Genomic DNA, 25,005 nt, shown 5'->3' on the forward strand with positions numbered 1-25,005 from the left:
TATACTCCAAAAGTGGAATGCGAACCACGAATGGACCCCAGACCTATGTGAGCTTGTAGAGGTTCACTGGGTCTGTAACAAAACAGTGAGGGTTAGAAAAATACCCCACCCCAAGACCCTGAAAAGTAGGATTAAAGTGCACCTACTACCCCCAGAGAGCACAGAAGTCGTGATAGAGGGATTCTGCAGGAAGAACACACACCAGCAGTGCACTGACAACGGATTTCTGGACCTGAGTACCTGTAAGACAAGGGGACCAAGTCCAATAGTCGCGACAGTGTCAAGAGGGGGCAGGAGCCCATGAAATGCCAACTGAAGGTGCAAGGAAGCTGCCACTAGATGGAAGAAGCTTAGAGTTATGCAAGAAAGTAGAGGACTAGCAACTTCTCCTTTGGAAGACGGATTTCGCTTGTCGCGATGAAGCTTGCAGAGGTGTTCCCAGGGAGAAATACTGCAATCAAGCCTTGCTAGTTGCAAGGGTTGTGGTAGAGGTTTTTGGGTGATGCAGGGGCCCAGGAGGGACCAGGATGTCGCCACTTGGAGGAGGAGACAGAGGGGGCACTCAGCAACTCAGAGAGCCCTCACAGAAGCAGGCAGCATCCACAGAAGTACCCCAACAGGCACTTGGAAGTAAAGTGAACCGGAGTCCATGCAAAGTCACAAAAGGGAGTCCCACGACGCCGGAGGACAACTCAGAAGGTTGTGCACTGCAGGACAGAGTGCTGGGGACCCAGGATTGGCTGTGCACAAAGGAAATCCTGGAAGAGTGCACAGGAGCCGGAGCAGCTGCAAATCACGAGGTACACAGCTTTGCAGTCTAGCGTGGGGAGGAAAGGACTTACCTCCACCAAACTTGGACTGAAGAGTCACTGGACTGTGGGAGTCACTTGGACAGAGTTGCTGTGTTCCAGGGACCATGCTCGTCAGGATGAGAGGGGACCCAAAGGACCAGTGTTGCAGTCTTTTGGTGCCTGCGTTAGCAGGGGGAAGATTCCGTTGACCCACAGGAGATTTCTTCGGAGCTTCTGGTGCAGGGTGAAGGCAGGCTACCCCCAGAGCATGCACCACCTGGAAACAGTTGAGAAAGCCGGCAGGATGAGGCGCTACAATGTTGCTGGTAGTCATCTTGCTACTTTGTTGCTGTTTTGCAGGCGTCCTGGAGCAGTCAGCGGTCGATCCTTTGGTAGAAGGTGAAGAGGGAGATGCAGAGGAACTCTGGTGAGCTCTTGCATTCGTTATCTAAAGAAATCCCCAAACCAGACACCCTAAGTAGCCAGAAAAGGAGGTTTGGCTACCAAGTAAGGAGGATTGGCTACCAAGAGAGGTAAGAGCCTATCAGAAGGAGCCTCTGACGTCACCTGCTGGCACTGGCCACTCAGAGCAGTCCAGTGTGCCCCGAACACCTCTGTTTCCAAGATGGTAGATGTCTGGGACACACTGGAGGAGCTCTGGGCACCACCCCTGGGAGGTACTGGTCAGGGGAGTGGTCACTCCCCTTTTCTTTGTCCAGTTTCGCGTCAGAGCAGGGCTGGGGGATCCCTGAACTGGTGTAGACTGGCATATGCAGAGATGGGCACCATCCATGATCTTAGACATGTTACATGGCCATGTTCAGAGTTACCATTGTGACGCTATACATAGGTACTGACCTATGTATAGTGCACGCGTGTAATGGTGTCCCCGCACTCACAAAGTCCGGGGAATTTGCCCTGAACTATGTGGGGGCACGTTGGCTAATGCCAGGGTGCCCACACACTAAGTAACTTTGCACCCAACCTTCACCAGGTGAAGGTTAGACATATAGGTGACTTATAAGTTACTTAAGTGCAGTGGTAAATGGCTGTGAAATAACGTGGACGTTATATCACGCGGGCTGCAGGGGCAGGCCTGTGTAAGAATAGCCAGAGCTCCCTATGGGTGGCAAAAGAAATGCTGCAGCTCATAGGATCTCCTAGAACCCCAATACCCTGGGTACCTCAGTACCATATACAAGGGAATTATATGGGTGTACCAGTATGCCAATGTGAATTGGTAAATTTAGTCACTAGCCTGTTAGTGACAAATTTGGAAAGCAGAGAGAACATAACCACTGAGGTTCTGGTTAGCAGAGCCTCAGTGAGACAGTTAGGCATCACACAGGGAACACAGACAAGGCACATACTTATGAGCACTGGGGCCCTGCCTGGCAGTGTCCCAGTGACAAATAGACTAAAACAACATATATACAGTGAAATATGGGGGTAACATGCCAGGCAAGATGGTACTTTCCTACAGGGACCCTGCCCACCCTTGGCGTGGTCTCCCCCATACCTCTTCTGGACCCTAGTGTTCTCCCAGCAGTCTGCTTCCTGCGCAAGCTTCCTGGGATCAGTCAGCTTGCTGTCAATCAGGTGCTGGCGCAGCTCTGGAAAACATAAGCTGTACAAGTGCTCCCAAGCAATCAGATTGTATTGTAAAGCCCCTCATACCTTGTTACCTTACTGCCCTTCCCCCAACCATCCAGTGACCTGCAAAAAGAATCAACACATTACAACCTTGTTTGGGATTCCTTCTTCTTATAGGACCTAAACTTATCCTTATACTGCTTAGGGGTAAGACCATATCTTGTGAGTAGGGTATCCTTCATGATAGTGTAGGTGAGATTTTGAGCATCCCCTAAGGCTGTCAGTGTATCCCTCCCTTCTACCTCAAAGTGCTTCCACAGACTGGCCCGCCGATGAGCTTCAGGGACCAGATTCGTGTGGAGAGCAGGCTCATACCCCTTAAACAACAAGTATATATAATCCTCCCTCTTGTAGTCCTTCACAAGATATTTAGGAATGTGCACCGTCCTCTCAGGCTGCACTGTGACGTGGCTGCCACCATCCCTACTAGACTGGCTCCTCTGATCCAGCTCCCTTAAGCTGAGCTGATGAGCCATCAATAACTTTTTCTCCTCTCCTCTATGGCCATCCTCATTTTCTCCAACTCCATCTGGTGCTCCCTTTCTGCCTGTCTGTCCTGCAAGTCTTCAGGAGTCAGACCCTTAGATGAGACACTGCTATCTGCCCTGGAGACCCTCCCCTGGACATAACAGGCCCAAACCACAATAGCATTGTTTATGGAATGCTCTTCCTCCTCATCACCCTCCTCATCCTCTGTGTGTCCTTTAGTGTTCTTGGCTGTCACCCAGGCCCTCAGCGCCTTTTACACCACCTCCTTCTTGGATGAGCTCTTAATGGGACAGTCAAATCTTTTACAGAACTGCTTCAACTGAGCCACTGTATAGCTCTCACCAGCCTCCGTCAGCGATGCTGCACGTCGTTTCTCCAGCCGCGTACATCGATCTTTCAGTTGCGCTGCAGGCGAGCATCGATTTTCAACCACGGATCGGAGTTTCGTCAATCTTTTTCCTGCACGGCGTTGAGTGCGTGGATTTCTCATTCTTGTTCTGCCCGCTTCTCCTTTCAGGATCCCAGGAACTGAATGGGCACCACTTGGCAGAGTAGGTGTCTCAGTAGAGGCTTCAGGTGCTGGCAGAGAGAAGTCTTTGCTGTCTCTGAGACATGAAACAACAGGAGGCAAGCTCTAATTCAAGCCCTTGGAGAGTTCTTCACAAGAAGGAAGGCACACAAAGTCCAGTCTTTGTCCTCTAGCACAGGCAGAAGCAGCAACTGCAAGATAGCTCCACAAAGCACAGTCACAGGCAGGGCAGCTCTTCTTCCTTAGCTCTTCAGCTCTTCTCCAGGCAGAGGTTCTTCTTGGTGTCCAGAAGTGTTCTGCAGTCTGTGGTTTTAGGTGCCCTTCTTATACCCATTTTGCACCTTAAAGTAGGCTTACTTCAAAGAAAAGTCTCTCTTGTTTGTGAAATCCTGCCTTGCCCAGGCCAGGCCCCAGACACACACAAGGGGGTTGGAGACTGCATTGTGTGAGGGCAGGCCCAGCCCTTTCAGGTGTGAGTGACCACTCCTTCCCTCCCTACTAGCACAGATGGCTCATGAGGATATGCAGGCTACACCCAGATCCCTTTGTGTCACTGTCTAGAGAGAGGTGCAAATAGCCCAGCTACCAAACTGACCGAGACAGAAAATCCACAAACAGACAGAGTCACAGAATAGTTTAAGCAAGAAAATACTCACTTTCTAAAAGTGCCATTTTCAAACACACAATCTCAAAATCAACTTTACTAAAAGATGTATTTTAAAATTGTGAGCTCAGAGACCCCAAACTCCAAACGTCTATCCACTTCCAAAGGGAATCTACACTTTAATCATATTTAAAGACAGCCCCCATGTTAACCTATGAGAGGGATAGGCCTTGTAATAGTGAAACCCTAATTTAGCAGTATTTCACTATTAGGACATGTAAAAGACATCAGTATCTGTCCGACCTTAAACATACACTGCACCCTGCCCGTGGGGCTACCTAGGGCCTACATTGTTGGTGTCATACATGTAAGAAAAGGGAAGGTTTAGGTCTGGCAAGTGGGTACACTTGCCAAGTCGAATTTACAGTTTAAAACTGCACACACAGACACTGCAGTGACAGGCCTGAGCCATGTTTACAGAGCTACTAATGTGGGTGGCACCACTAGTGCTGCAGGTCCACTAGTAGCTTTTGATTTACAGACCCTGGGCACATCTAGTGCACTGTACTAGGGACTTACAAGTAAATCAAATATACCAATCATGGATGAACCAATTTTACATACACATTTTGTATAGGAGCACTTGCACTTTAGCACTGGTTAGCAGTCCAGCACACATCAACAACCTGGGAAACAGAGGCAAAAGGTTAAGGGAGACCACGCCAAGATTAAAAAGTCTATCATTTACTACTTTGCTTCTTTTCTAGTACCGTTCAGAGGTTTACAATCATAATCACAATACTTCCCAGTCCCTAAAACACAATGCATGCTGAGTGCCATTATTCAGAAATGTTGACAACCTGCAGGGACTCTGAATAATCACCACATTTCTCCCCTAGCCCTCTGAACCTGCAGTCGGAAATGCGTATTCAACCTCACATTTGTCTGCAAAAACTTCATTTCCTGACAAATGTCAATTACAGTGTATTCACTTTTGGGACATTTAAATTATTACACTCACATGACAGCTAATAACACTTCCCAATAATTATCACAGCACAAAGCTGCTGGGCCCTTTTTAAACTGATATTTTTCACCAGACAAGGGGCCACATTGATATGGATAATCACATTCTTGACCTCAGTAGGTAACAAGCACTTGTGAAACGTGAAAGGAAAGTAGTAAAGCCTGTGTGGACTGCAACTCCCAGAACACCTTGTAATGACTACCAGGATAAAAGATATAGATTAGGAAAGGAAGGAGGAACTCCAGGCTTGATTACAAGTTTGGTGGTCTGAGGACTGCCAGACTCACGGTGGCAGTTGGACCGCCGCACTGCTTGCAGTTGAACCACCATATTATGATCCTGGGAGTCGGACAACCAGGAGACTGCTGCCACCAGTGATCCAGATGGGTTGGTGGCTGTCGGAGTCGTGGTCAACCACGGCAGTGCAGAGTTTCACACCGCAGTGTTGATCACTGCTCCCCTTTCTGCTAGCCTTTTCATGGCGGTTTCACCGTCATGTAGAGGCTGGTGGAAAGGCAGTGCTGGGGGCCACAGGTGGACCATGCTGTGACCAATGCCGGGGCCTCCCCTGCCAGCACCCTCGGAAACACACTGTCTGTTAAGCAGATAGTGCGCATCCCGAGGGTGCTGTGTGTGACGACATTCGCCTCAGCTTCCTAAGGGAGCCGACGCCAATGTTGCCACACTGTTTCCACCGGGCAGCCTGGTGGAAACATCGTAATACGATGGGGGTAAGGCTGCGGGCTTGGTGGCTACCTCACCCCCACTGTATTGGGGAGTTGCCAAGATCGTAATCAGGCCATCAGTCACTATGCACCATCATTAAGACTGGATGTCAAAATGTGCCAGTATTTTATGTGATGTAGTTGCAAAAAGGCATTAAAAACCTGTGAATTTGAATCATGAAATTTTGCTTATATGTATATATATATATATTTATATATATATATATATATATATATATATATATATATATATATATATATATATATACATATATATATATATATATATATATATACATATATATATATACATACATACAGACCAAAGGTATAAAGGAAGATACATTTTTAATTGCCTTCTTCCTGCAAGTGGATGTAGCAAACCTGTGAATTTGAAGCGTTAATTTTTGTATATATATATATATATATATATATATATATATATATATATATATATATATATATATAATCAAAAAAGACGCGAGTCAGTCGGCACCCAGCACGGCAGGCTGCAACAGGGTCACGAACCCTTATAAATCATCTACAGATCTATAGTATTCCTTATGGGGAATTACTACGGGCCAGAAGAAATTGCAGTTTAGATGCTGTATTTGATAATGAGGTTGAAATAATGACTAAAACATTCAGTGAGAGAGGTTACCCGCAGGCTGTAATAGAAAAAGCCGTAAAAATGGTTCAACAAATCAAAAGGGATGATACCAGGAAAGAGAACATTAAGATAAGATTGATAACCTCATATCATGATCGAGTTAAAGAAATTGTGAAGAGAGCAAAGACCGTGTGCAGCAGAGAATTTATGACTTTCTACAAGAAGAAGGTTGTATGTGGTAGGTTCTTGGTCTCTTAAGGTGGGTTGATGTTCTGGATGGAGTGGGCTTCACATGAGAACTTGTGCATAACAGTGCAGACTGTGTATATCAAGCCCAAGTGGGCAATGTTCCTTTTTCCTGCTTGTTAAACCAATCTCCTCATAGCATGGGAAGAATTCCTAGGTTTAGTACAACTAACACTATCTGATGAATAATTGTTAGCAAAGAAAAGACTGGAAGTAATATCAGAGAGATTAATTCAAGTGAAGAACATTTTTTGTAAAAGAAGAGTGAGGGAATAGACAAAAATTAATTAATAATACATTTTAAACTTAAAATTAAATTTGCAGGGCTGGAGACTTCAAATATTCTGGAGGTATTCAGAAGCTGAGACATGGGGTCTGAACCAAATAGAGAACAATATATGTTTCTCCCCTCATAGTCTCATACGTCTAGATGCACAACTAAATCCTCACTCATGTTGTGGCCATCTGGTTCCATTGTCTCCAAACTGATTATATATTTGGATTCCAACCTGCTCAATGCTACACAACAGTCTCCTCATTGTTGTCAAGCCCGAAAAGATCATCAGTTTCCAGTCACTCTCATGAAAAGTCGGAAAGGAATGTGCCACTGGATGCTTTGGGTCTCAGTTAGTATTTGCCCTTGCATGTTCTAAGATATTTTTTTAATGAGGAAAACGGTGCTCATCATTTATCTAAGGGGACAGGGACATTCAATACAGCACACAACAAAATTCGACTTACAGTTGATATAGTATTGAATTTCACAGGGCCTCTCCTGCAAGGGCACTTTGCAAGTTGTTCTTAATTTACTGTGTGTGCAGGTCTTACAGTTCTTGCAAGGAAACACCCATGGGCTCTGTACCCAGCCAAGTTTCTGAATTTGCTACCTGGTAATGGCTATGTATCAATATTACTATTTGATTTCTACTCCTTCTATTTGCAATTTTTGGTATTTGCTTCACATACTCCCTGATTATGGGATAATTGCCCAGAATCTCTCAGTTCTTACTAAGAATTTAATTTACCTTTTTAGAATCTTTATTTTAGGCCATGATGACTCTGACCGTGCTCTGGGTGGTGTAGTCAGTTTGTGACTCCTTCTCCTGCCTCAAGCAAACCCTCTCTTTCTCCGGATTTTACCTTGGCTATGACTTTTTTTTAAACTCCCATTGGGTAGCCTCTACCTCTGAATCTTTTGACAATTTCTGCCTATGCTTCAAGGAAGTAGTCTTCCAAACTGCAGTTCCTCTTTAAGCTTATGAGTTCCTCATTAGGGATATTCAACTTTATGTGTTTTGAGAGACTGCTAGAAGCATGCAAGGCCATACAAGACCATCTTCCCTGCTATTGTCAACCTGTGTAATGAAGTTGTTCATATATATATATATATATATATATATATATATATCGATTGACACAATATGATTGCTAAAATCATTTCATTATCATTAACAAATATAAAAAACAACTTTTATGTAAAACAATCATTAAAATAAACATAAAACATTTTATGCACATGTTTAAAATACAAATAAATGTATTACACAGACAAAATAGCTACAAACAAAATCCCATATAAAACAGCCAATTTAATTCATAACAAAATCAGCAAAAACTTTGAAACAACTTTAAAAAAAAAAAAAAAAAAAAAAAATATATATATATATATATATATATATATATATATATATAGTCGCCAATAGGTAGTTATAGTTAGGATCCCCTTTCCATTGAAAAGCTTTTTTTGTCTTGCCTATATCTTTGGTGCTGTTTGAAGAATCTTCATGAAAAGTTCCAAAACAATTGTGGCAGTGATTCTTGTTGCACATGGAAAGTTTTATGGTGATCTAGCAAGCAAGGGACTGAGAACAAGGGGGTGGTCAAAAACTGTGCAGTTCCTATGTTAATTCCCATAGGAGTTTTGAACACAACTACAGCGCTAACCGCTGAAAGGAATTACATTAAATTCTGCAGGTATCTTTCAGTTTGCAGATTATGCTTTTGGATATTAGGCATACATCTGTTTAGTAGTTCATGAGAAATTAAGGAAAATCCAAACATATGTATCTCTGACCGCGAATAAATCACAAATATTCACAAATGCACATGCGAAAAGAAGCACTCTAATTGGCTGGCCACAGACTAGAAAGCTGCGGTCACCATTCTATGTTATGGGAGTGGGTCTCCAGGGCTAAAAATAGAAATGGGAAGTGGCATAAGGGATCAGGGTGGAAGTACCCTGAACCCAGGGGTTTGACTTAGGGGTGTTTGAGAGTCACATTATGGGTTTAAAATGATTTTTCTTCACCAGGCATGATATTCATTGATATTCGAGAATATCCTTGAATATCCTCGAATATTCAAGGATATTCGAGGGTATGAAAACATAATTTAAAAAACTCACAGAGTCATTCATATACTAGTTAATTCACTCATACATGCACTCAGAGACTCATGCACCTACTCAGATCCCCATTCAGACCCTCAGGCACCCACTCATACCCACTCATAGAATCACATACCCACTTTCACACCCACTCAGACACTCAGGCACCCACTCACAGATCCACTGACAGAGGCAGGCCCTGTGGCAAAAGGCAATGCGTGGCACGGGGTTGGGTGGTTATAAGGGTTTGGCCTCTGTGCCTGGATTATCCTATAGTAATTAAAATTACTTTCAATTAAAAACCAGAGATATTCACTGAAACAAACAAAGGTTACAGGGACATTATAGTTGGGTTCTGAATTTACTTGTACATAACCATAGAAAGTCAACAGTTATACTTAGTTTTATTTCAAATAACTATAACTCGTGCCCTAGGCCATGGGGTTTGGTGCTTCTAGGGGGTTGGTTACAGGGTCTGGTCGCAGGCCATGCATGGCGGTGGTTGGATTAATGTAAAGTAATTCAAATTACGTAACATTAAAAAATATAGAAATTCACTGAAAAAAACAAGGGTTAGAGATTTGTTATAGTTCTAGTTTACATTTTACTCGCACAAAACCAGAGGAATTCAGCAGTTAAGGTTATTGTTATTTTAAGTAACTATAACTTGTACCCTAAGGTAACTATAACTCAGACTCACACCCTCACCATGTTCTGCTAATTATCCAATGTATTACATCATCCATGACATCTTTGATAGCATAATTCATAATATCAATTTAACATTTACAGTAAAACTATTGAGGAGAAAATTATGTGTGGGGAGGGTGATAACTCGTCATCAATATTATGACCAATAGGTTATTTTGCATCCAATTCCAGAATTTATATGTATGCCATCTGCCTTAGAATTTTCTTTCTATCCCCTTCTCATATTTTGTTTTGCAATACCAAAAAATTGCAATAAATCAGGATTGCAAGCATGTTCTTTGGCAAAATGTCTAGCAACAGAATATGCATTGTCACAATTTGTAATAGCACGCATATGCTTCAAAATTCTTTTGCTTACAGGAAAGATGGAACTACATACATAAATCCACTAGCATGGATGTTTCAGTACATATACACAATGGTCACTGGCACGTGTGATATGTTGCGAAATCATTTTGTGTTGTCCTGTAGGTAATCTAAAACCTTTACGATTTGTACTGAGCCTGCAAGCCTTGCAATTACTACATTGAAGAAACCTTTGCTAGGATTTTGGTTTGTTAGTAATTAGATGTCAAAATATAATTCAACAATTTTACCTTACAGTACGTGATGCTTAGATTGCTTGGCAATTCATGGTCCACGATTGGGTCTGCTTTAAGAAGATGGCAATCATTTCTTGATATATTATTCACATATTATTTCTTGCTTACCTTACTGAAAGTACAAATAAAATTAACTACATCTTTGGCATTGGCCTCATCAGCCCATCTGGGATAAAAAAAATAAACACTGGTCTCCTGTCACAGTTGACATCTTTGCTGTAGCATGACATAAAACTCTCTCATAAGCAACAATTCTCTTTGATATCCTTCATTTGTATAACAATTACATTTGGTCCTATGAAATTCCCCATAGGGAATAATCCATTTGAGTCTATCCATATGGTGACTAGACCCATGTAGAATGCTATTGGCTTCTGTATCTTTCTGAAATAAAGTCATTATAATCTTACCTTCTCTCACTGTAACATGGATATCCAGGAATTCAACCTCAGTTTTGCTGATATGGTATGTAAACGATAGATTTAAATTGTTGCCTTGCAATACATTAATAAATCAATACCCTCCGTCCTACTCCCATACAAATCATCTATATATAAAATCCATAAGGGAATCTTCTGGTTTCAGTTACCCAAGGTCTTAGTGACCACCTGTTCTTCCCAACAGCCCATGAAGAGGTTAGCATAGCTGAGGGTGATGTAGGTGCCCATAGCTGTTCCAGATAACTGTCTATACAACTGCCCTTCAAATAAGAACAGATTATTGGTGAAACAACACCCAATCATTTTCAATAGCAGGTCAATATGGTCTCAAAGATATATAGGTTTTGATTTAAAAACATACGTGCAAACATCAAGCCCCAGTTATGGTCAATAAAATTGTATAGAGATGTTACATCAATGTTAATCATATATTAGGAATCCCCCCAATGCACATCAGGTATTTTGCAATGAAAATCAGTAGTGCCTTTACAGTAAGATGGTACGTTTTTCACAAAAATAGAGATAGCTAGCAGTATTCTCTAATAGACAGGATTTGGAAGATACTATGGGGCATCCTGTAGGCCCATGTGAATTCCTGTGTATGTTGGGCATCAAGTATAGGCAAGGGATAACAGGATTATCTAGCTTCAAGAAGTTATATTCATCAAAATGCAAAATGCCTTATTCTTTTCATTCATATAACATGGTTTGTTAACTTCCTTTCATTTCCCTGTGTTGCCTTAATGTAACTACTTCATAAAAGCTGATTACATCAACTGTATAATCGCTTCAGCTCTATACTTTTGAACATCTCATAACACCACATTACCTACCTTATCGGAGGGTTTCATTATCAGAGAAGCATTGTTCTTTAAGTCTACTATTGAGTGTCTACAATCTATGGTCATGTTATTATCTTTCCAATTACCAGTTTCAATACAAAGTTTTAGTTCAAATTTCTCCCACATCATGCAAAACCTCAATATTGTAATGGTCCATACTAGGGAGAAATATAGATATGGGTCTAAAAGGACTAATCTGTGATTTGTCTGTTCTTAAACCTAGCTCGTCAAGAGCAAGTGCAACTCACATAAATGAATAAGAGTATCAATCTCCAAAACATAAGTACCTACTGGATTCAATAGTTTCCACATTCAGGGGGCCACTCACTAGTTGGTTGTTTTTCAACTTAAAATACTTTTTTAATCAAAGCTTCATTTTGAATCAGAAAATATCTATGTGTGTGTTAGAATAGTCGTACATAGCAGAAGGGCAAAAAGATAGACCTAACTCTAATGCAGATTTCACATACGGTGTTAAAACATGATTTGAGACATTCAAGTCAACTTGTTATCCTAACCAATCATTTCTTGTGAGACTGTCTTGTTTTCATTCCATGAGACATCTTGCATTTTTCACCACATCCCACCCCTCCTTGGTTAGCACCTTCTCTGGTACCTTCTCTTTGTCTTCCCTTTGGGGTGTTTTTTGGATGTAAACACATCTTGTTTTAACAAATTGTATTCTTCCAATATGGGTGTCCCTGATTAAATTTGTAACCAAAGGGGGCGAAGCAGAACTATCAATATCAGAAGTTACCTCAAAGCTTGATTCCAAGTTTAACAAGTCCTGTTGTCTAAATATTCTAACCTTCTTAACCCCTTAGCTAAAGAGCATTATGACCACCCTGCCACCCCCTCCCCCTGTGCTGAACCCTTTTGTGGCTATTTGGGATAGTTTGCACTTAGGCCTCTATAACTTTTGTTCTACATAAGGAATCCACGCCAAATTTGTGTCCTGTATTTTTGACATTCTGGGAGTTCTAAAGGTGCCCAGGGCTTGTGGATTCCCCTGCAGGGCGACTGAGAATATAGGCAAAATACATCTATATTTTAAGTTTATTTTTCAGAAAAATAGGGAAAAAGTGCTCCAGATAAAGTGTATGTTTTCTTTCCTAAAATTGACTGTGACAAACAGTTTGCTGCACTAAAGTCACCACCCTCCCAGCTTTCAAGAACATGCAGACCCGAATCAAAAAACCTAATTTTGTAACACAATTGTGGCAGTTTTTCAAAGGGGTAGCCCATTTTTTCTTTTTTCTGTGCTATCAGCCTCCTTCCAGTTTGTGGTAGAACCAGTGTGAAACCCATGGGTGATCCAGGAAAGCTATAGATTTCTGAACAGTAGACACAATTTCAAATTCAGCAAGGGTCATATGTGTAAATATGTCAAGATTTTCCTAAGGAAAATAACTGTTGAAATTAAGAATCATTGAAAATGATTAGGAAAAAAGTGGCCATTTGTGACAACATTTTGATCTTTAACTTTTTGCCATGATGGCTGATTTACAAAAACAATCTACCATTACATCCGCTAGACCCTTCTAGTTGCGGGATGTATAAGGTTTTTAGGGTCTCTAAGAACCCAAGTTACCCAGAGCCAACAACTGGGCTGCACCATACAATGGTTTTTCATTTAGTACCGCGTATAGAACAATTCCCATAGTGAAACAGGTAAAGTAAAAACAGGGTATCAAGGAAACCTATGTATTTCTGAAATGGCACACAATATGTAATTTAGAAGTAGTGGTTATTTGTACATCTTGGAATATGTGGGTACCCATACTGGTGTATGATTTAGAGGTTATTTTTCAAACTGTCTTTCTTATACCCTGGCTTACATTTGAAAGGCACGAATGCAGTGAAACCAAATTGGTAATAACAAATGGTCTACTATTCTGTGTTCCCACAAGTGTTCCAATAAAAATGGTACCTCACTAGCGTGGGTAGGCCTAGTGCTCACAACAGGAAAATGGGCCAAAACGCAACATGGACGCTTCACATTTTTGAACCAAAAACTGGCCCTTTTTCCAATGTGAGTAGCTGTAGATTTTGGACCCTAGCTCAACCAGCACCTAGGGAAACCTAGCAAACCTGTTCATTTTTTTAAAGTAGGCACCTAGCACTATCCAGGGTGGGGTGACTTATGTGGCCCTCAGCAGGTGCTTTTTTTTAACTCAGATTCCCTTGCACACCTTAAACGTTGACTAAAAAGACACATTTCCACCAAAAGCTGACCAGTTTTTTTCCAATGAAGGTAGCTGTATGTTTTGGACCCTAGCTCAGTAAGCACCTAGGAAAATGTAGCAAGCCTGTACATTTTTTTAAACTATACACACCGGGGTATCCAGGGTGGACTGACTTGCGTGGCTTTCATCTGGTGTTTTTTTTTACCCAGATTCCCTTGCAAATCTCAAATGTTCTGTTATTGAAAGTTCTAGAAAAAATTCCATCCACCCGGCATTCCCCTAAGTCTCCTGATAAAAATAGTACCTGACTGCTACAATAAACATCCCAAAACATGGACACATTGCATTTTTCCACTGAAACTGGTGCTTTATTTCCAATGTAGGTATCTGTAGATTTTGGACCCTAGGTCAGCTGACAACTAGGGAAAACTAGCCAACCTGTATACTTTTGAAAACTAGACAGCTAGGGGTATCCAGGGTGGGCTGACTGGTGTGGCTGTCACCAGGTTTTTTTCACTCAGAATCCCGTGCAAACCTCAATCTTTGACTTGCAGAACACATTTTTCTCACACTTCTGTGATGGAAAGTTCTGGAATCTGCAGGGAGCCACAGAATTTCATCCAACTGGCATTTCCCCAATAAAAATGGCACCTCACTTGTGTGGGATAAGTGCCCTCAACAGGATATGGCCCAAAAAGCAACATAGACGCATCTCATTTTACCACTGAAAACTGACCCTTTTTTTCCAGTTGAGTAGCTCTAGATTTTAGACCCTACTCAGCTGGCACCCTTTGAAAATTAGGCACCTAGGAGTATCGCGGGTAGGCAGACTTGCGTGGCTCTCACCAGGTATTTTTTACTCAGAATCCTTTGCAAACCTCAAACTTTGACTAAAAAAACACATTTTCCTCACACTTCTGTGAAAGTAGGCATGGAATCTGAGGGGGAGGCAGAAACTTCCATGAACCTGGCTTTGCCCCCAAGTCGCCAAAGAAAAATGGTACCTCACTTGTCTGTGTAGGCCTAGTGCCTGTGACAGGAAACAATCCAAAATGCAACATTGATGCATCACGCTCTTCTACCGATAACTGACCCTTTTTTTCCAATGTGGGTAGCTGTAGATTTTGGATCCTAGCTCAGCCGGCACCTAGGGAAACCTGGCAAACCTGTACAGTTTTTAAAGCTACACACTTGGGGTATCCAGGATGGGCTGACTTGAATAGGTTTCATCAGATTTTGTGACCGGGAATCCCTTGTAAATCTCAAACTTTGACTAAGAAAACAGTTTCCTCACATTGCTGTGATGGAAAGTTCGGGAAAGTGTGGGGAGGCACAACTTCTGTCCATCTGGCACTCCCCAAGTTTCATGATAAAAATGGTACCTCACTTGTGTAGGTAGGCCTAGTGTCCAGTACAGGAAACAGCCCAAAATGCAACATGGACTCAATGCATTTTTCCACTGAAACCTGATCCTTTTTTTCAATGTGGATAGCTGTAGAGTTTGGACCCTCCCTCAGCCGGCACCTACAAAGACCTAGCAAACCTGTACATTTTTAAAAACTGGAACCCTAGGGGTATCTAGGATGGGCTGACGTGTTAGGGTGTCACCAGGTTTTTTATCCAGAATCCCTTGCAAAGCTCAAACTTTGACTGAAAAAACATATTTTCCTCACCTCTCTGTGATGGAGCGTTCTGGAATCTGTGGGGAACCACAAACTTCTATCCACCTGACATTCCCCCAAGTCTCCCAAAAACAATTGTACCCCACTTGTGTAGGTAAGCCTGGTGCCTGTTACAGAAACAGATCAAACCAAGGTCAATGGGCATCCCTTAGTGAGGGCTCCCGTTGACCTTGATTTGAGCTGTTCCTGTAGGGGCACTAGGCCCTACCACAAAAGTTGAACAACATTTTGTGGGAAAACAGTGCTGATTGCAGAGGCCTTCTAACTTTTTGCTCACATTTTTCACTTTTTTGCTGGTGTTTTCCTGACCCTGGTGATACCCTGGGTACTGCTAACCTTTGCTCTGTGTAAAATTAGTATGCAAATTAGGCTAGTTATAATTGGCTATATCAACCTACCTATAAGTCCCCCAGCCCATGTAGTGCCCCCATAGGTGCACTGCTAAAGTACCCAGCGTCATTTTAAAGACAGGCCTGCCTTGCTGGCTGCTTTTAACCTAAAGTTATATGCAAATTCAACTTTGAAATTAAAATTACTTCCAAAGTCTTAAACTACCTTATTTATACACATAAGTCACCCCTAAAGTGTGCCCTATGTGCCCCAAGGGTTGGGTGCCATGTACCTATAAGCAGGGATCTTATCAAAATTGTTTTATAAGCAATGGTGAGGTAAAATAGCCAAATTCATTTTTCCCTCACTGTAGTGAATGGCCACCATAGGCTAACATGGGAAGACCCTATAGTAATTAACAAAGACCCCATAAGAGACAGATACCTTGAGTTTGGTATCAAATACATTTTTATAATAAATCCCACAACTTGCTATTGCTGGATTTTTTACAACTAGTTCAGGTAAAGAGTTTTAAAACTCTAACTGAAAGTAACCAACTTCAACTCTATTGTGCCCTTCTCCGATTGGCCAGCCTCAGGCTGCCTGGCCAGTCTGACTTGATGAGGTGTCAAGTGGCCTGGGCTGAACACAAAGGATGTGCCTGGGGGAGGAGATCTGCCTCAGCAGATGGTGAAACAGGATGGGAGAGAGCAGCCAAACTGGTCTTCGAAGGCAGGGAAGGACATTTGGAGTGGCTCAGGACCCCCCCCCCCATTTCCTGCAACCCCAGACAATTAGGTGCCCTCCTGATTAGATTAGGAGAGGGCAGGAAAGGGGTGTGTTTAAGATTTTTAGCCGCACCAGTGGGTGGACTCATCCAGATCTAACCTAATAGATTTTTGAAGAAAGTTGCTCCCTGAGATTGATGTTTTCCACATTCACAGGAAGTAGCCATGAAAGGGGGAAGGAGCCTGCCTGTGATTGGTCATCCAGGCCCCCTTGCTTCCCAGCCGAGGAGCAAGGATGAATATGGCAGAGTTGCACCCACACCGCAGATTCCTACAAGGAAGAACATCAGAAGAAGAAGGACTGCCCCCGGGCCTCTGACCTGGACCTGGACACTGCACTCTGAAGGACTGCACCAGCTGCACACTTGGGATTCACCACTAAAAGGACTTTGCCTGGCTTCAGCTAGTTCAATAAGGGACTCTCAGCTTGCTACAGGTGAAAAATAGCTAACCAGAGTCCCCTGCATCAAATCCTGAAGAAACTGACCAGATGACCACTGTTCAGTGGTCATTTTGGTGATTGAACAGGTGCATTCTGGGAGTTGGAGTCCTAACCCTCAAGGAGCAACTCAGAGCTTCTGGAACCTTGGTGTGAGTGGTGGACTCCTAAATTACCTTCAGAGACATTCTAGAAGAAGATCCAGAAGTTTGGAGAACTTTGGAGAACTTTTGGAAAAGAGCTCCATAAAGGGACCGCCCTGCGGTCGAGAGTCAAGCCTGGCTTACATCGACCATGATCCGGCCTGACTTGCAGGTTTGTCCCGCTGAAAACCTCCGGAGCCCCAGACTTCCAGGATTTCACCGAGGGCTCCTGGAAAGGCAATTCGATGACGTCGACTTGAAATTGACTTGCTGTGGAGGGTCATCCGACATCGGAGAGAAAAAGCTCCAAAAAAGTGACTGAGGCCCTCACTTATACTTTTTGACGCAAACCTGCTCTAACGCGGGCTTGCCAGGGGACTTATGGCCATTGGGCACAGTGCCATGTAGGGGGGCCCAAGTTAGGCTCCCCTATGGCACTTTGAAAAAAAAAAAAGAAAAACTTACCTGGACTTACCTTGGATGGGTCGCCTCTTCCTTGGATGTCATCCAGGTGTGGGTGGGGGTGGCTGGGGGTGGCCGTGGGGGCAGGGAAGAGCACCTGCGGACTGCTTCCATGATCACCGACCATGGAAAGAGCCCACAGGTCCCCTAATGCCTGCCCTGGCCCAGGCGTTAAAAAATGGTGCTAAACAGGCTTAGCACCATTATCTAAGGCCCTCCTCCTCTGGTGTGTGATTTTTGCATCGGAGAATAAATAAGCCACAAAGGCCTTAGAGTAATTTTTTGCCTGGGAATGCCTACCTTGCATCTCACTAACGCAAGGTAGGTTTCCACAGTAAAGAAAATGACGTTAACTCCAATATCTTGACGCTAGATGGGTCCAGCGTCAAAATATAAATATGGAGTTAAGTTTGCACTGGAATTCTGTAAAAAAATGATGCAAATCAAGCGCAAACAGAGTATAAATATGCCCCTAAGTCCGAAGGTAAAAAATTGACCAGGACTTCCTGTGCAGCGTATCCGGGGAGGGCTCCAGGGACATTGGATCAAGATTCAGCTTTTGCCCAGACGAAGATTTTCATCCTAAAAAATCATCGAAGTCTAGACCTAGAAATCTTCACTGAGGTCTCCTGCGATGCGGGCTCCAAGGAGGTTGGAATGGATTGGCAACTTGATCCCGCTGAAGAAAATCTTCAAGAAAGCGACTAAGTCCGAAGGTAAACTTTGACCAAGGCCTCACGCTAGCTGTAGCCGCACAGGGCTTCATCAGAGTAGTCCTGAAACGTTGACTTTGCCCCGGTCGAGGGGCAACAATATGTACTAGATTGGCACTTTTAGTTTCTGTGCGCTAGAAAACATGAATTCTTCAAAAATGTATATCTCCGGTTTCCCTTATCTGATTATATTAATTTGTGTGTCAATTTAAAGATGAAGCTATAATCTATTTATATAAATTGGTGTGGGATTTGTATTGTGTTTTGTGTTTTACTTATTTTCTGTTTTGTGATTTTTAAATGCTTTACACACTTATCTCCCAAATTAAGCCTTGTCACTCATTGCCAAGCTAGCAAGGGTTGATTTGTGTTTAATTTATTGAGACCTAATTGGACCTAAGTGAAGGGTAGTGGCCTATTGCTAAAGTTACGTACTTACCTGCCCTTACCAATAATCCACTTTCCAACACATTTTTATCAGAACAAGTGGGGTAATGCAGAGTGGCAGGAATTCTGTGAATTCCGCAGGGTCCCAGGAGATTCCATCACAGAAATGGAAGGAAAATATGGGATTTGAGTCAGAGTTTGAGGTTTATAGAGCATTGTGGAGGAGAAAACCTCATGGGATTCACACGAGGCACACCATCCCGGACTCCCTTGGTTGCCTAATTTTAAAAAATGTCTGTGGTTTGTAGTTTTGCATAGGTGACACCACAGGAAGGCCCCAAGAACTGCACCAAGACCTATAGCTTATCTCTCATCATAGTAAGTTAGGGCCTTTTGTGTCATTTTCTCTTGGGCCACCCACACAAGTGGGTTTCTGTTTCTAATGGGAAGCATGTGGGAACTCAGGGTGCTAGCAAACCTCTAGCTGTATGCAGATTCCATGTCTTTCCATAGGGCTTCTGAGTAATATTACCTGGTGAGAGTTATGCAAGTCATGCACCCCTGGACTCCCCTTTTTGTCTAGTTTTTAAAAATGTGCAGGTTTACCTAGGTACCGGCTGAGCTAGGGCCCAAAATCCACAGCTACCCACAATGAGAAAAACCAAGGAGTTCTTAATAAGGCCTATCTTACTGCCAGAGATATAGATCTCGTACTAATTTTTTTAAAGTTAATCCACCGCTTACGCTGGTTGGTTTTAGCACCTTCAGAAATGCTAGCTTTGTAGCACTAACACTTTTCAAAGTATCTGAACATTGAAATCAAGACTTCTAAAGGTGCCATAAAGCCATGTCAAGGCACCAAGAGGCATATTTATACTCTGTTTGTGCAGGATTAGCATAATTTTTTTACCCTAATTCAGTGCAAACCCGATGCCATATTTATATTTTGACGCTAGACATGCCTAGTGTCAAAATATTGGTGTTAACGTCATTTTTCGGATGCATGAAACCTCCTTGCATCAAACACCCTTGCGCCGTATTTAACCACCGGGGAACAAATGACGCACGGGTGGGAGGTGGACCCAAAAAATGACGTTAACTCCTGATTTGCGTCAAAAGTTAACACCTGGATCAGGGAAGGCATTAAAACGAGGCAAACACACCACTACTTAAGGAGAACACAGTGGAGCAACATTACAACCCACAGAAGAAGATGGAGGTGATACTGATACAGCTTGCTAGATGGCTCAGAGGACAGCAACAACTCCTGCACTCACCACCACAACAACACAGCCCTCAAAAGCAACGCAGATGGCAGGAGAGGGTCTTTAGAAACAGGACAACCCTCCTTGGCCTCAGGGACCTGGACATTATTGGGACCTACAGACTCAAACGGCAAGCCATACTACACCTGGCACACTTCAGGAAGGACAAGTGCAGACATGTACCCATTGATAAAACAGAACTACACAGACCACTACAAATGCCCTCAGGTTGCCCACTAGGTACACATCACACACACTACACCAAACAAAGAATAGCACAGACATGTCATAGGCATACACCATGCCATGTCATGCAACTTCCAAATAGGCACAGATGCCTCAAGTCATGCCATGCAAATCACTGGCAGAACAAATATCAAATACCACACAACTTGTGCCTATATGAACTGCATCTCATCAACACATACCTAACTCACATGTAGTGTGCAAAGACATCTGCCAGATGTGTGAGAAGTGATACCACACCTACTGTAGTGCAACCTCACATGCAACACTCAGTGACTCACAACACCATCATGTCTGTACCAGATACAATAAATGGTCTAACAGGGGGCAGAGACACAGTCAGGCAGTGCAGATCATGGATGTCATAGTGGGACTCAGTAGGAGAAAACATGACATCACTGACCTCACATGCACTGTGCCAAGGGACACATTTGCTAAGTAGCTGAGCTCGTTCCCATAGCCTGCACTGTGCATGTGTCGACAGTATAAATGCACATTAATGTTTTGGAAGGTAGGAGATACACTGGTAGTTATGTTGATGATCCAGTGACAATGGGATACACACCATTGGACTCCTCATGGCTGACACAAACAATACCTGCCACTCTGAAACACCAAGGGACAAATGTACTAGCCCACAGTTCCATAGTCATGGCCTGCACTGTATGTACATCTTGACAGATGACCATTTCATTATGACTTGAAGCCACATTGTAAATTGGCCACCCTCCCATGCTGTATGTAGCGTTGAAGGGGTGTGCGATGTTTCTTGCTGCAAGTCTGTCACCACAAGATACATATCATGATGGTGGAGACTCACATGTAGCTTTCCCCTAAAAACTGAGGAAGTGCCAACAACCAATACCACTCCAGGGGTGCTGTATGCAGGTTGCAAAAAGGAAGTGGACTGTGTTATGAACTCAGATGAATATGACACAAATGCATGCTACACACTGCTGCACACACAGAAAGATCCAATTGGCCATGAAAAAGGCATGTGTGCAGGGCAATGTACCGTCCTGCACAGATACATTCACCTCCACAAGGCAGCTAGCCAAGTACCCTAGTGCAGGGTAGGTAGTGTTGGTGCATGGCTGCACATGAGCAACTGGTGCAGGGGACAGCAAAGGGTTGCCAAGTAACATGTCACACATCGGGCATTCTTGCATTGTCGAAATGTTGCTGGACAGTGCAGCCAATTTTGTAGACATGTAGTGCATTCTCATGAACCAATTTTAAAGGCCCTAAGTATCACAGCTCATCTGCAATGACGCATGTCAAAAGGGATGGGATGTCTAGGCTCTGAGGTGCTACACTGTCGCCACCACATCTGACCCCATTGTGTTGAGAGAATGTGTCATGCCCCCTCTAGTGATAGCACACTGATAAAAGGTGCACTACACAACGCATGGTACATACATAATGACTATCAGTGTGGAATCCAAATCATATGTTCCAGGTCCTTAAGCCAAACACAAGAATGTCATGTCCAACAACTCCAATGCTGAGGAAAGATTACACAAGGATACCAAACCACAAATACATATGAGTCACAACTAGCTCTTAATATCAACTGCCATGCTACATGGCTTAACTGGTGCAAGCCCTAAGAACAAACTACTCCTTTAATCTTTTGCTGCAGATCAGTTATGGCATACAGCCATGGATAATGACCTCATTTCCCAACCCAAACACAACAGCAGAGTGTGCATATAATGAGGGACATTGGAGGACACAGACTATTGTGTAGAGGACATTTGGCATCCTGAAGTCCAGATTCAGGTGACTGGACATCACAGGAGGCAGCCTCCTATATGCCCACACATTGTCTGCAAGATAATCTTGACATGTGCCATCCTGCACAACATATGTGTACAGATGAACGTCCCCTTAGATGAGTAGGTAGATAACTTGCCTGAGGAAGAGGAGCAGGATGGTGGAGAAGAAAATGAGGTGGAACAGCACAACACAGCTGCTGGGATACGCCGCAGACTGCTCATTGTTGAAAACCTCTTCACTCAATAATCACATAACTCACCTTGTAGATTTTGTCAACAAACACCACACTTATTCACACAATCCGGCTTTAGTGTCTTCAGTCTCTTAAACATGTACTTTAGGATTACGAGTCTAACCTCAGGGAGCATGTCACAAACACTAATCTGAAGAGTATTGTAGCAACATCACATGTGAAGCGTAAGAGTTAACTGCTACCATCTCACACATCACAATTAGCCTCATCACTCGAATGTGACAACTGATGGACACAATCTATGGACCACAACATATTAATTACATCCATGTTGCCAGCTTGTACAACAATAGCTTATCACACACAACAACAACATGTCAAAATAGGAGGTAAACAATGGGCCCACACATGAGGCAGTGGATGTCAAAATATGGTGAGACTGTAATGTTTCTACAGACCACTTACATAACTCAGTGTGAGAGTTATAATGTCTGCATGGAGTATGTGTGACAAGGGGGGGACATAATTGGTGACAATGCTCAACATGATTAGCCCAGGTATGAGAAGCAATAGGAGAAATGGGGCCTGCACAGTACATTTATGGAAATCACTCCTGCCAATCCTGTCACAGAGTACACATGACTTCACACTTTGGACGGACACGTCTGTGGAATGCACATCAGAATGGATGAGAAGATACGCAGCTAGGGCTGCAGGTCCAGCACAAATTAATTTTTATTACAATGGAAAATGTTATGATCTTCAACTGTCTATTAGGTTCAATATGTGATATGGTTGGATTGTAGGCAGAGTGTGTCAATCACAGTATGTACCAAATATGTACACATGTCAGCCATATGTGTAGTCCGCACACAAGTCATCCATAGACTGAAGATCAACACATGGAGACATTTGTCGGGTATCATTTTCCAGAATGCATTCATCAGCCATCATCAAGAATGCCTGAGCTGTGTATGTCGTCTGAAATGTGATGCTCTGAAAGACAACTACACACATCACATAAGTGAACACAATTCATAATCACATACCATGAGTCTTGCATAGTACTGACTGCCATACATATGTGGATGCACTGTTGTCACACATACATACATATATACATTTGCATGCTGTTGATTCTGTAACACACACATTGGTGTAACAGACCAATCACACACAAATCACATTGTTAAATGGACTACCACATGTGGCCATACACAAGATGCCATACTGCAGCCCAGCCCATTCAATGTTTATATTGATACAGGGTGCATCCATTAACAATTGACAAAATCACGCAATCAGGAATAGAGTAAAAAAAAATGATGCAAATGCTTCAAATACATCTGCAAATGCAAAGTACATGACTCATGGGCCCTTAGCATGATACCCACCTTAGCACTCATTGCAATGCTGATTTACCATTAAATCAACGCATAAAGGTAATGCATCAATATAAAAAGATGCACGTAAGTAATGTTTCAGAAATACTCATGTAAATATCAGATGCATCAAACAAATACACGCATTACAGAAAACGTTACACAAGGGCACAGGAAGTTATGGAATAGGATTATCCTGTTTTCAGGCATGGTACAGTGGGTGCAATTTCACTTTCTCTTTACAGTCTGTGCCTCTTTTACCAACTGCATCCCATACTCCCAATAACAGATACAAGTTTCTGTTGATGTATGTGTCTTGGAGTTGGTGGTGTCGTATTGCTCTTTTTTGTATCTTGTGGTGCCTCTTCTGTTGTGTTTTCTATTGTTTTTTATTGTTATTTGTCCCAGTGTCTGTGAATTTGTGTGTTATCTGTATTTTACCTTGTACCTGTGCTGTGGAGTGTCTGTCTGGGTCAGTTATATAGGTTGGTTAGTTGGGATAGTTATTTTTTGGGTGTTAAGTTTCCTTTCCTTACTTCTGTTTATTACTACTTTCTTTCTCATTTTCAACCTGTACCCCAGTGCAATTTCTGGTAGGGGGAGGCAGACCAGAATGGGTGAGGAGTAGCTAGGAGGCTTGGTGTGGCTGGTAGCCCACTACCTCCCATTAATGTTGGAGATGGGTAGCCGTGTGATACAGGACTACCGGACGGAGGTGCTCCACCACCTGAAGAGTGTGTTCCACAGCAGTCGCAACGACCACCATCTCAAGCATCGCTGGGCTGATCTGGTAGCCAGGGAGCAGGATCTTCTGGACCATCTTGGTGTGGTGATTGGTGGCCCTGTTCATGAGTCTCCCATTGGCAAACTAATTACTGTTCACTGCACATGAATGACAGTAGCAGATGTGTTGGCTTGCTGCATGCAAAGTTTGTGGGCAGGTTGCTTGCAACCAGAATGAAGTGCCACTGTGCCAGTAGAGACATGGGTTCACATATCCTACCATTTTACAAATGCAAGTCAGATGTTAGGTGAGTCATGCACAGCCATCACTAAGTCACACATTTCAGGGACCACGGCAACATCTGTGCCTCTGTATTGTTCATGTATGATAAGCCAAGACACCGCCAGAATATCATATGTAAGTGGATTGTGATAACAAAGTAGGAAAGATCCATGTATAGCGCAACATTGTCAGATTTTCACATACATCATCCCTGCCATTATGTTTACAAAGGGGGGATACCCTCCTTAGGGGGCACTGGCAATGTGGCATTTGATACCATCAGCCAACTGTGACACATCAGTCATGGATTACTCAATGCATGAAAATTGCAGACTAAAAATGTTGCTCC

The sequence above is a fragment of the Pleurodeles waltl genome, chromosome 5 (genome assembly GCF_031143425.1).
Source record: "Pleurodeles waltl isolate 20211129_DDA chromosome 5, aPleWal1.hap1.20221129, whole genome shotgun sequence".
In the NCBI taxonomy this organism is placed as follows: domain Eukaryota; kingdom Metazoa; phylum Chordata; class Amphibia; order Caudata; family Salamandridae; genus Pleurodeles; species Pleurodeles waltl.